Raw genomic sequence first — 14814 nt, forward strand, 5'->3', positions numbered from 1 at the left:
ATCTTTTCAAAGGTTCTCAATGTTTCCTTATTTGGACGATATCTTGGTACTTGCTCAGTCTTTTCGTTCTGCAGAATCTCATACGATTCAACTTCTGTTGTTTCTTCAAAGACAAGGGTCAACTTTTTTAGGTTTCCAGATAGATTGTGTCAATGTCTTTGTCACTAACAGACAAGAGACAATTTTTATTGGGTTCAGTTTGTCGGAACCTTCAGTCTCTATTATTTCCTTCAGTAGCTATATGCATGGAAGTTTTAGGTCTCATGATTGCAGCATCGGACTCGTTTCCCTTTGCTCATTTTCATATGAGACCTTTCCAGTTTTTAATGCTGAATTAATGGTGCAGGGATTATACTAGGATATCACATTTAATATCCTTGAATCCCAATATTCAACTATCTCTGACTTGGTGGTTAGATTACCATTGTATAGTTCTATGGGTCTCTTTGGTTCATCCAACCTGGACCGTGATCACAACAGATGCAAGTCTTTTAGGTTGGGAAGCTGTCTGGGGATCTCTGACAGCACAAGGGGTTTGGAAATCTCAAGAGGCGAGATTACCATTCAATATTTTGGAACTCCGTGGATTCTAAGAGCTCTTCAGTTTTGGCTTTTATTGAAGAGAGAGACGTTTATTGGTTTTCAGACAGACAATGTCACAACTGTGGAGCATGTCAATCATCAGGGTGGGACTCACAGTCCTTAGGCTATGAAAGAAGTATCTCGGATACTTGCTTGGGCAGAATCCAGCTCCTGTCTAATTTCTGTTGTCCATATCCCAGGTATAGACAATTGGGAAGCGGATTTTCTCAGTCGTCAAGCTTTACATCCGAAAGAGTGGTCTCTTCACCCAGATGTGTTTTTTCATTTTGTTCAGATGTGGGAGCTTCCAGAAATAGATCTGATGGCATCTCATCTAAACAAGAAACTTCCCAGGTACCTATCCAGGTCCAGGGATCCTCAGGCAGAAGCAGTGGATGCATTGACACTTCCTTGGTGTTATCATCCTGCCTATATTTTTCCGTCTCTAGTTCTTTTTCCAAGAGTGATTTTCAAAATCATCATGGATCAATCGTTTGTGCTGCTGGTGGCTCCAGCATGGCCGCACAGGTTTTGGTATGTGGATCTTGTTCGGATGTCCAGTTGCCAACCTTGGCCACTTCCATTAAGGCCAGACCTTATATTTCAAGGTTTGCTTTTCCATCAGGATCTCAAATCATTAAATTTGATGGTATGGAAATTGAACGTTTAGTGCTTAGTCATAGAGGTTTCTTTGACCCAGTGATTAATACTATGTTGCAGGCTCGTAAATTTGTGTCTAGAAAGATTTATTATCGAGTTTGGAAGACTTACATCTCATGTTGCTCTTCTCATAAATTCTCTTGGCATTCTTTTAGAATTCCTAGAATTTTACAGTTTCTTCAGGAGGGTTTAGATAAGGGTTTGTCTGCAAGTTCTTTGAAGGACAAATCTCTGCTCTTTTTGTTATCTGTTCCACAGAAAAATTGCTTAACTTCCTGATATTCATTGTTTTGTACAGGCTTTGGTTCATATCTAGCCTGTCATTAAATCAATTTCTCCTCCTTGGAGTCTTAATTTGGTTTTGAAAGCTTTACAGGCTCCTCCGTTTGAGCCTATGCATTCTCTGGACATTATATTACTTTCTTGGAAAGAATTGTTCCTTTTGGCCATCTCTTCTGCTAGAAGAGTTTCTGAATTATCTGCTCTTTCTTGTGAGTCTCCTTTTCTGATTTTTCATCAGGATAAGGCGGTTTTGCTGATTCTTTTGAATTTTTACATAAGTTGTGAATTCCAACAACATTAGTAGAGAAATTGTTGTCCCTTCGTTGTGTCCTAATCCTAAAAATTCTATGGAGAGATCTTTACATTCTTTGGATGTGGTAAGAGCTTTGAATTATTATGTTGAAGCTACTAAAGATTTCAGAAAGACTTCTAGTCTATTTGTTATCTTTTCTGGTTCTAGGAAAGGTCAGAAGGCCTCTGCCTTTATTTTGGCATCTTGGTTAAAGCTTTTTGATTCATCATGCCTATTTGGAGTTGGGTAATTCCCCGCCTCAGAGGATTACAGCTCATTCTACTAGGTCAGTTTCCACTTACTGGGCTTTTAAGAATGAAGCTTCTGTTGATCAGATTTGCAAAGCAGCAACTTGGTCTTCTTTGCATACTTTTACTAAATTCAATTTTTTTGATGTTTTTTCTTCTTCAGAAGCAGTTTTTGGTAGAAAAGTACTTCAGGCAGCTGTTTCAGTTTGATTCTTCTGCTTATAATTTCAGTTTTTTTCATTATAAAGATTAAAACTTTTGATTTGGGTTGTGGATTAATTTTACAGCTGTCTTTATTTTTATCCCTCCCTCTCTAGTGACTCTTGCGTGGCGTTCTACATCTTGGGTATTAGCTATCCCATAGTCACTAGCTCATGGACTCTTGCCAATTACATAAAAGAAAACATAATTTATGTAAGAATTTACCTGATAAATTCACTTCTTTTATATTGGCAAGAGTCCATGAGACCCACCCTTTTTATGGTGGTTATGATTTTTTGTATAAAGCACAATTATTCCAATTCCTTGTTTATGCTTTCGCTCCTTTCTTATCACCCCACTTCTTGGCTATTCGTTAAACTGAATTGTGGGTGTGGTGGGGGGTGTATTTATAGGCATTTTGAGGTTGGGGAAACCTTGCCCCTCCTGGTAGGATTGTATATCCCATACGTCACTAGCTCATGGACTCTTGCCAATATGAAAGAAATTAATTTATCAGGTAAATTCTTAAATAAATTATGTTTTTTGTGGAGGGGTTTTTTCCACTTTTTTTTTCTCCATTGGCATTTTGCATTAGGTTAGTAAAAACAGTTTACTTTCAACTCATAATATGAGTGCAACCTGACATGCAAAAAAACCTTACTTCTAGCGCAGTTAACACTCGAGCGGGAGCATTAATTAGCGATCTACTTGTAATCTGGCCAATAACAGCACAGCATAAAACTCTCAGTCTTGAGGAAATGAACAATAAGGGCTCTAATTATCATTGTCAAATTAAATGTCCCTAACTATTCTCCTCCATATTCGTCTCCGCGTGTCTGCCTTTAAGCTCACCGGTGCGGCTACATTTATCATAAAAAAGCACCTTTTATGTGCCTTTCAACAAGCGAGCTCAGGTGAATCTAAAATAAATATCTCCAGTTGCAGTACTCTCCCTGCCTTATTTATCATCTCATATATTAATGGGCCTGTTTACAGATTTGAGGATAATTGTTATTTTTTTGTTATCAATATTCATTTCTACTCCAAAAATTGGTCCTTTAACATCCCGATATTTGAGCCTGTTTTTGCAAATTAACTTTCTTTGCTCCCTGTTTGAGGTTATTTGGAAATAGTTAAAAGGACACACCCAAACATTTTCTTTCATGATTCAGAAAGAGCATACATTTGTAAACAACTTTCCAATTTACTTCAATTATCAATTTAGTTTAATTCTCTTGCTATCCTTTCTCGAAGGAGCAGAAATGCACTACTGGGAGCTAGCTGAAGACATTGCTAAGCCAATGACATATATGTGCATCCCCCATTTAGCAGCTATCTCTAAGCTTCTAAGCTAGGTATACATTTGAACAAAGGATACCAAAAGCACAAAGCAAATTAGAGAAAGTAAGTATATTGAGAAGTTGTTTAAAATGGTATGCTCAACCTGAATCACATAAGATAAATGTTGTGTTTCATGTCTCTTTAAATAATTTGTTACTCTCCCATAAATGGTATAGAAAAAAACTGATTGTAAAAAAGTATTTATTCTTTAAATTACTAAAAAAAAAACAATATTTAGAAACTTATCTATTTTTGATTGAAATGATTAAAACAAAAACAATTTTATAGAATGTTATATGTTAGACTTAAAGTTTTAACTGAACAATATGTTCTATATACAGCTATTTTAACTTCTTCAAGTACAGGTGGCCCTCGTTTTACAACGGTTCAATTTACACCGTTTCAGAATAACAACCTTTTTTTTCCAGTCATGTGACTGCTATTGAAAAGCAGTGCATTTATTAAAATAACCAGTAGGTGGAGCTGTCCGCTTGTGTTGCAGCAAAGCCAAGCAAGTTGAAATTAATCAGTTTAACCAGACCTGAGCTATCGAGCAGATTTCAAAGGAACAAGATCTTCCTGTCTATAAATCAGTCCAGATTGGAATGCATAGAAAGAACTGTTTGCAGAAAAATGCTAGTGAAGTCTGTGTTGTGTGATTATTTTATTAGGTTTATAATGCTGTTTAGCAAATGTTTTTGTTCATTTAACTTAGTTTAATTATATATTCTGTGTTGTGTGATTATTTTATTAGGTTTATAATGCTGTTTAGCATTTAAAGTCTTCATTTCAAAGCTTTAAAAATAATGTATTAGGTGTTACTTATGACAATTTTGAGAGGGGCCTGGAACCTATCTCCCTCACTTCCCATTGACTTACATTATAAACTGGGTTTCAATTTACAACGGTTTCGATTTACAACCATTCTTTCTGGAACCTAACCCCGGCGTAAACGGAGGGCTACCTGTAATCCCAATATTTCTTTTCTAGTTATGTAAATGGTGTTATCCTCAGATGCTGCAGGATAAAAAAAGAAAAGAAAATTATCACTCACAAAAAATATGTTTCTAAAAAAATTGCTTACATTAATGTTTACAATATTTCTTCTTTACTCTATCCACATATAATATCACTCTGATTTTTGGCTGGTTTTAGGCTAACTCTGGTATTTGGAGTCACTCAAAATACGGTGTAACGCTCACTTTTCAGCCGCGACTTTTCCATACCGCAGATCCCCTTACGTCAATTGCGTATCCTATCTTTTCAATGGGATCTTTCTAACTCCGGTATTTAGAGTCGTGTCTGAAGTGAGCGTTAGAATTCTAACGACAAAACTCCAGCCGCAGGAAAAAAGTCAGTAGTTAAGAGCTTTCTGGGCTAACGCCGGTTCATAAAGCTCTTAACTACTGTACTCTAAAGTACACTAACACCCATAAACTACCTATGTACCCCTAAACCGAGGTCCCCCCACATCGCCGCCACTCGATTAAATTTTTTTAACCCCTAATCTGCCGACCGCCACCTACGTTATACTTATGTACCCCTAATCTGCTGCCCCTAACACCGCCGACCCCTATATTATATTTATTAACCCCTAACCTACCCCCCACAACGTCGCAGCCAGCTACCTACAATAATTAACCCCTAATCTGCCGACCGCAAAGCGCCGCCACCTATGTTATACTTATGTACCCCTAATCTGCTGCCCCTAACACCGCCGACCCCTATATTATATTTATTAACCCCTAATCTGCCCCCCTCAATGTCGCCTCCACCTGCCTACACTTATTAACCCCTAATCTGCCGAGCGGACCGCACCGCTACTATAATAAAGTTATTAACCCCTAATCCGCCTCACTAACCCTATAATAAATAGTATTAACCCCTAATCTGCCCTCCCTAACATCGCCGACACCTAACTTCAATTATTAACCCCTAATCTGCCGACCGGAGCTCACCGCTATTCTAATAAATGTATTAACCCCTAAAGCTAAGTCTAACCCTAAAACTAACACCCCCCTAAGTTAAATATAATTTTAATCTAACGAAATTAATTAACTCTTATTAAATAAATTATTCCTATTTAAAGCTAAATACTTACCTGTAAAATAAATCCTAATATAGCTACAATATAAATTATAATTACATTGTAGCTATTTTAGGATTAATATTTATTTTACAGGTAACTTTGTATTTATTTTAACCAGGTACAATAGCTATTTAATAGTTAAGAACTATTTAATAGCTAAAATAGTTAAAATAATTACAAATTTACCTGTAAAATAAATCCTAACCTAAGTTACAATTAAACCTACCACTACACTATCAATAAATTAATTAAATAAAATACCTATAATTATCTACAATTAAACCTAACACTACACTATCAATAAATAAATTAAATACAATACCTACAAATAACTACAATGAAATAAAGTACAAAAAATAAAAAAGAACTAAGTTACAAAAAATAAAAAAATATTTACAAACATAAGAAAAATATTACAACAATTTTAAACTAATTACACCTACTCTAAGCCCCCTAATAAAATAACAAAGCCCCCCAAAATAAAAAAATGCCCTACCCTATTCTAAATTACTAAAGTTCAAAGCTCTTTTACCTTACCAGCCCTGAACAGGGCCCTTTGTGGGGCATGCCCCAAGAAGTTCAGCTCTTTTGCCTGTAAAAAAAAACATACAATACCCCCCCCAACATTACAACCCATCACCCACATACCCCTAATCTAACCCAAACCCCCCTTAAATAAACCTAACACTAAGCCCCTGAAGATCTTCCTACCTTGTCTTCACCCTGCCAGGTTCACCGATCGGTCCAGAAGAGCTCCTCCGATGTCCTTATCCAAGCCCAAGCGGGGGGCTGAAGAGGTCCATGATCCGGCTGAAGTCATCATCCAAGCGGGAGCTGAAGAGGTCCATGAACCGGCTGAAGTCTTCATCCAAGCGGGGCAGAAGAGGTCTTCCATCCGATTGAAGTCTTCATCCAAGCGGGATCTTCTATGGTCATCTATCCGGAGCGGAGCGGCAGGATCCTGAAGACCTCCGCCGCGGAACATCCATCCTGGCCGACGACTGAACGACGAATGACGGTTCCTTTAAATGACGTCATCTAAGATGGCGTCTCTCGAATTCCGATTGGCTGATAGGATTCTATCAGCCAATCGGAATTAAGGTAGGAATATTCTGATTGGCTGATGGAATCAGCCAATCAGAATCAAGTTCAATCCGATTGGCTGATCCATGACCGCCTGCACATTGTTAAATCAGCTCCGTAGTTGGAGAGAGAGGGAGACACTTTTTTTATAAACCACATAATAATCTATATATTCAGGTGATTCTCAATTTTCCAACAAGAAGTTTTATTTTTTGTGTACATTTAAGTAGGTGGTGTTACAGATTTTTTCATTGGCCATACCCAGGATTAGGTAGAATTCTGTATGGTCATGCAATGTCCTTCCAGCCTTTGTCATATGTTGTCTGTGGCTCTCCCTATAGCTACACATCTCTCATGTCTAGCTCCTCCTCACCCCTCTCTATAACCTTATCTGCTTATATAGCCATCCTGATTTATTTTTCTGTCACTCAGAAGTACACAGTCTCCCTCCTCTTGCTTATTCAGTATATTTCAATGACTAACAAATAGCCAGTGTAAATGAAAATAAATAGTATCAATTCAGTCTGTAATGCAGTATTTGTATAGGAAAGGTTATGTCAAATGAGATTGTTTATAATGTTGGAAAAAATGCTTTGAGGAAATGTATGATTTTTGTGAAATTAAACATTGAGTTATAAATCACATAAGCAGTGTTACATTAGTTAAGAATGCACATATTCCAGCCTCTTCTTTTTCTCACTGACTATACTGCTATGTCTGGCAATATATCAGACTCATAAAAGCAACAACACAACTGAGGTTTCGCAGCCAAAACCCATTTATTTACTGTATATATATCCTAGACTGCAGCATTTCTCTGAGGATTACAATATCTTTCTGCCAACATTGACTTAACACCAAGAACCATCACTAAGAATTAACATCATTGCTTAAAACAATTTGTGAACTATTACAACACAGAGTGAAAAAGAGCACATGTCCCTTTAGTGACTACTTCCAGACATGCTATAAAGGAAATACAAAAAAATTACAAGATCTATCACTATTTGCAAAGAATGCTACATCAGCAATCAGCAACCTATAAAAAATAGATCATCACCAATCATAACAGAATAATTCTGAAATGCACAAAGAATGCTAGAAAGCCTTTACATAAAAAGGCAACTCAATGTAGACTACCTGAACACATAAGATAACAATATCCCCTGGTCCAAAATAGAATCATGCACCGACAGTAAATAAAAGATATATACTGTATATATGTGTGTGTATATATATATATATATATATAGCCAGCTCAACGACGAGACAAAGTAAGTCTAACGGGCCCGGCAGCACTTGGCATGGGGTGGCACTTCTGTGTGGGGTAAGTTGCAGGCTCCCAGCACCATAACCTCATCATGCACAAAGACACAAAACAACCTGTCAGGCGACATTCACAGTGGGACAAGTGCATCTCTTCCCTAACTTCCCACTTATTGCGCAATTGTGCATAAGCATTGGTTGCATGCAGGTAGGCAGGCAAGCTAAGGTCAGCAGCCAGGCTACTGGGTTGATATGGTAATCAGTAATGTTACTGCTGGGGGGGGGCGTCATTGCATTCTCTGATCCAGGCAGCACAGTATCTTGAGCCGGTTCTGTATATATATATATATATCTATACTATAATCGTGTTTGTAACGCATCCGTTGCAGTCACCAGTTGCGCACGTATCCTCAAAGGAATGTTGGCTGTGCAAGGCAGCCAAAAGAATCCACCTGGATGCAATGTAGGCAAACAAAGCCTTAAAAAACAAAAACACGCAACCATCCGCACGAAATGACGAAAAAACACGTAACCCCCCACAAGAAATAAAAAAAAGAACCGCCCGCACGAAATAAAAAAAACCTAACCGGCCGCACGAAGTATAACAAAAAAAAACTAACATCCTGCACAAAGTATTAACAAACACCTAAACCGCCAACCCCCACATCACAAAATAATAAAGTAATTAACCCCTAATCTGGAAATTAAACAACGCAAATAACATAATTAAAATATTAACCCCTAAACCGCCAACCCCCACATCACAATAAACCTAATTAACCTATTAACCCCTAAACCGCCAACCCCCCACATCGCAATAAACCTAATTAACCTATTAACTCGTAAACCACCAACCCCCCCACAACACAAATAACTAATTTAATTACTAATCCCCCTAACCTAACAACCCCTAAAAAACTCCAATTACATAAACTGAGTTACAATTAAAATAAAAAATCCTAACATTAATTTAAAAATAGAACCTGACATTAAATTACAAAAAAATAAGCTAAAATTACAAAAAATAAAAAGTCTAAAATGACAGAAAAAAAATAAACAAAATTATCAAAAATAAAAAAATAAAACCTAATCTCTATGAAAATAAAAAAGCCCCCCCCCCAAAATAAAAACACCCCCTAATCTAAACTACTAATAGCCCTAATAGAGACTTTTCTTCTCTTCAACCACCATTATTTTTTATTTATTTGTATTTTTATTCATTTTTATTTTTCATTTTTTGTGTCACCCAGCACTGAGATATATTTTTTTGGGATCACCTGTTTTCTACATTTTTGTGATTTTTACTTAATTCTTTTTGTCTTGTTTTCACATTTTCATTTTTTGTATATTTTTTTCTGCATCATCATTTTGACTATTTGGAATTATCTAATTGCATTTGGAATTATTTACTTAATTTTTTGATACACTTATCATTTGTGAACAGGATTCTCACAACTATCTGCATAGACTAATCCTTCCTATTGGACACTACATTTGGGATTTTTATATATATGTACTGTCCTCCACTGAGACTTCATTTATCATACCACGAGACTTCACCATATATATATGCACTATATATGATGCCCACATTATAGGCATTGTTAGGAGCATATCAGACAAGAACAACATATATATTTTCTCTGTCTTCAACTATCTTATACCAGTTTTTATTTCTTATATTTATTCTTTTTATGGTCAATTTTTTACTCATATGTATTTAACCTCTAGAGATTTAAGATGTATTATTTTCTGTATTAAACTATTTAAAATATTTAAACTGATTCACCTCAGCCTTAGGCGCTCACGTCATCCACACAAATCATTGTATTCAACTAGGTCTACTAGGAGACCCATTGAAGAGAGCAGCAGGTGCACCCATCGGCGCTAGGTCTACCTCTACTTAGTTAAACAGATCTTTTACATTTAAAAAATACTAAGTCTCCCCAAACAGTAAAACTCCCCCACCCACCAAACCCCCAAAATAAAAAAACCTAAGTCTAACCCCCAAATAGGTACTCACCGTTCCTGAAGTCCGGCATAGAAGGTCTTCTTCCAGGCAGCTCTGTCATCTTCTATCTTCATCCGGAGCGAAGGTGGCACGGAGCTGGCTTCCCCGATGTACAGATGCTCAGCGGCGGTCTTCAGCGGCGGCGGTCCTCAGCAGCAAGGAGGCTCCTCTTGTGATCGTCCGCTGCACACTGAAGATTAAATGAAAGGTACCCCATATTTATTGAGGTACCTTGCATTTCTATTGGCTGCAATTTTGAAATCAGCCAATAGGATGAGAGCTACTAAAATCTTATTGTCTGATTTGAACAGCCAATAGGATTTCAGTAGCTCCAATGCTATTGGCTGATTTAAAAATTTCAGCAAATAGGAATGCAAGGTACACCAAATTGAATGCGGTACCTTGCATTCAATTTTCAATGTACGACGGAGATCGGATGGAGAGGAACTTCCATGCCGCTTTGGACCGCCGCCGCTGAAGACCGTCGCTGAAGACCGCCACTGAGGACCGCCGATGAGGATCCGTGCATCAGGAAAGCCAGCTCCGCACCTCGGCTCTGCGCCGCCTTTGCTCCGGATAAAGATAGAAGATGATGGAGCCGGATGGAAGAAAACCTTCTCCGCCGGACTTCATGAATGGTGAGTACCTATTTGTGGCTTAGTCTTAGGCTTTTTTTTATTTTTTGTGGTGGCCTTTTTTTTATTAGGGTTTTTTGGGCTGTAAAAGAGCTGATTGCCCTTGTTTTAGGAAAAAGAGCTGTTTAACTTAGGGCAATGCCCTACAAAAGCCCTTTTAAGGGCTATTGGTAGTTTACTATTAGATTAAGGGGTCTTTTTATTTTGGGGGGATTTTTTATTTTTATTGGGGTATTAGTTTAGGTTTAATTTTTTTTATTTTGGATAGCTTTGTTTATTTTTTTCTGTAATTTTACATTTTCTATTTTTTGTAATATCACCTTTGGGGTTTGTAATTTTTTAAACATAGACTGCCCTCTGGGCAGGCATATTGCCTAGTATATATATATATATATATATATATATATATATATATATAGGCTTAGAGCTTACTCCAACCTAGACATCTTGCAGGGTGCACTTCAACAATTATCCATATGCCACAGAAATAAATATATATAACCCAAATCCAGATCTGATGTTAATCCTAATGGTTTCTCAAATAACGTAGGTACACAGGAATCATATCAAGCACCTTTTATCCATAATGTTTCGGCTCCACACAGGAGCCTTGTTCTCTTGGAGACAGAAAAGAATATACATTGAACACTAAATCAACCGCTGTAAATACCCCTAAGTTTTTTCCTAATTACAACACGGGCTCGGGAAACCAATTCAAAATCAGCAACACCTAATTGTCCAACCGACGTGTATATGTCAGCAATATACAACCGTTGTCATCGCAACTGCAAATAACACGCTGTCATAAGCAGCGCAATCCTCATGGTGTGTAAGTGAAGCATTGGCCAATGGCGCAAAAATTAGACATCATCATTAAGTGCTGTAGCCATGACAACATAATAACAATTTGTAATAATCACAGCACCGTAACAAGCTTGTTATTTGTTTCTCAGGATCCTGTGTTCATTAAGTGAATATATAAAAAAATTAAGACATACATGTTAACTAGACAATTTACCCTATTAATTCATTATTTAAGCAAGTGTATAGTACAGTAAAAATTGCTGTCATCGGTATTTAATATACAAAACACTTAAAGTGAAGGTAAAGTTTTTCCAATTTGAACACATCAATGAATTTGCTAATATGACCAAAAGCTAATCGCTAACTTATTTTATCTATTACTTTTCTATTTTTCAGAAGATATATATTTAAAAATACCTGCCGTTCCGATACTGACACCTCCCAACCCCTATTTCCTGGATTTCTGCCCTCTGACGTATATAAAAAGGTCCCACCCGCTCTATATGCCTCTGAAAAGCATGTTCACGATGCTCTGATTAACTGAGCATGCACTTATCGGTGACCTCACTTTCTTCTGCGCATGCGATAATCAGCAAACCTGTTCAGTTCTGCGCATGCATCAATCTTGTTGTAACAAAGTATTCAATGAATAACTTTATTAATTCATACCATTTGTGGATACATCACCACCAAGAATGGTATACAAAAGATCGCATGCGATAATCGGTGAACCTGTTCAGTTTTGACCATGCATTAATCTTCGTTGTAACATAGTATTCAATGAATAACTTTATTCATTCAGTACTATGTTATTCGAGACAGAGAGGAGCTGCTTTTTTCACAGATCATTAACCCGAGAAGTTGAGTGATGCGCTCGTCTGAATAAAAGCCTTCAGTATTATGCCCATGACGTTGTATTGGAATTCCTTAACAATACCAATACGCATGCATGAAACGGGAGCGAGCATGGATTCCTAGCTTCCCAAAAAATTAATACTGCATGTGCATAAAAGAAAGGCAGATGACGTGAGTTGACGGCTGCCTAACGGCCAGATTTTCAATTGGATCACAGAAAAACGTGATCAAGCTAGAAAAAAAAAAGGTTGATTTTCGGGACCTTCAGAAATATAATAAAAATGGTAAAACATTTCTTTACAAGCGAATTGATAAAAAATCATGAATGAAAGTCATATTTATTTGGAACTTTTAGTAATATAATAGATCGACATGAAGGTAACTTTACCTTCACTTTAAGCTAAATTAGGCACTATGCCAAGACCATTACAGAAAAAATAGTCATATGGTAACAAATTAAAAATAACGTAACTCTAAGGATATGGTAGAAACCTCATTTGTAGAGGAGGAGAAACCTACAGTCCTATTTATAAAACAGCTGTAGTCCACCACTGTATTAAGTCCTCTTGGCGACAGTGTATCCAGTCTGTGTATCCATCTTGACTCCAATCTAAGTAGAGCTTTTGCTCTGTCACCACCTCGTTTGGCCTTTGGAATGTGATCAATTAATATTGTCCTCAATGAGGACACACCATGGCCTGCTTGCTGAAAGTGCCTTGCCACGGGTTGGTCAGACCCTCCTTTGTCAATCGCTTGATGAATCGCAGACCTATGATTGGTGAGTCTTTCCCTGAAGTGGTTATTGTTTTACTCACGTAATGCAATGAACATGGGCAAATTATAACGTAAATTTCGTATTCAGATATGCAGGTAATCTGGTGTTGTATGGTGAATGTCCTATTGGTATGTGGATGGTGGAAACGATTACTAGTGATTATACTATTACAAGTTGTACAGTTACCGCATCTATGGCATCCCTTTTTACCTTGAGGTAGCCAAGTTTGCTTTTTATAAAACTGTACTGGATCAGTTTTGACTAGTATGTCACAAAGGTTTCTCAATCTTTTGTATACCATTCTTGGTGGTGATGTATCCACAAATGGTAAACTCATATCCGTAGCCACAATTGGCCAGTTTTGTTTTATAATCTGCTGTACAACACTAGAAGCTGGCGTGTGTGTGGTGATGAAGTTCAGTATGGTAGCCACTGGCTTAGGTTGTTTCTGAAAGAGATCCTTCTGTGATAGACTATATGCTCTGTTACATTGTTGACGGATCAGTGCCCACGGGTAGCCACTTTCTAAAAAATGTTGGGACATTTCATCTAATTGCGTCTTCTTGTGGGTCTCTTCTGTATTATTAAAGACTACTCGAAGGAGCTGAGAGGAATTAACCCCTGTTTTTTTAAAGTTAGGGTGAACACTTGAGAAATGTAGTAAAGAGTTTTTATCAGTAGATTTACAAAATAATGTAGTATGTAACCTCCAACCAATATCAGATTCTACTTTGTAAATTTCTACATCCAGGAAGTATATTCTAGCCTGATCACATTCTAATTTAAAATGTACTGTAAACTCCAATTCATTAAGATGACTAAACTGCTGTTGTAATGTGCCAAAACCCCCTCTCCAAATAATAAAATGTTGTCAATATAATAACGATAAAACCTGATGGAGTCCTGATACTGGGGAAGAATATGTTCCTTTTCATACATTGCCATATAAATGTTGGCATAGGATGGGGCCATATTAGACCCAATCGTCATGTCCAAGCTTTGCAAGCAATAATTATTTTCAAAGCGAAAACAATTCTTCTCCAGACAGAACTCCATCAGGTGTATCAAAAAATCAATTGGTGGTCCTGTATAGGATTCATTATCTATCAGGATTCTTCTATTTATCTCTAATCCATGATTATGTGGAATGATAGTGTATAGATTAAAAACATCCATCGTCACAAAGATGTCTGTGGACTATAAATCCTCCAATGTTGTAATCTGGGAGATGAGTTTAGAGGAATCCCGAAGATATGAAAAGGTGGCCTGTACTACTGGTTGTAGAAAGTAATCAATGTATTAAGCCAACGGTTGAAATAATGAGCCCGTGGCGGACGCAATCGGTCATCCAGGGGGATTGTCAAGGGATTTATGTATCTTGGGTAAGAGATACAGAATTGGGCAAATTGGATTGTTAACAGTAAAAAAATTGAAAGTGTCATCATCAATGATGCTTGCAATTAAAAGCTAAACCCAGAAATTCATACACTTGTTTTTAAAAAATTTTTGTTGGGTTATAGGTAAGTTTACGATAAGTGTGGCTATCATCAAGTTGTTGCATAGCCTCTATCTGATATTGGGCATAGTCCAACATCACAATTGTGCCGCCCTTATCCACGGGTCAAATTACTATGGTGCTATCCTCAGTTAGAGTTTTTAAAGCACTGCGTCCCAGTGGTGTTAAATGTTT

Source organism: Bombina bombina, chromosome 2 (assembly GCF_027579735.1).
Source record: "Bombina bombina isolate aBomBom1 chromosome 2, aBomBom1.pri, whole genome shotgun sequence".
Classification (NCBI taxonomy): Eukaryota; Metazoa; Chordata; class Amphibia; order Anura; family Bombinatoridae; genus Bombina; species Bombina bombina.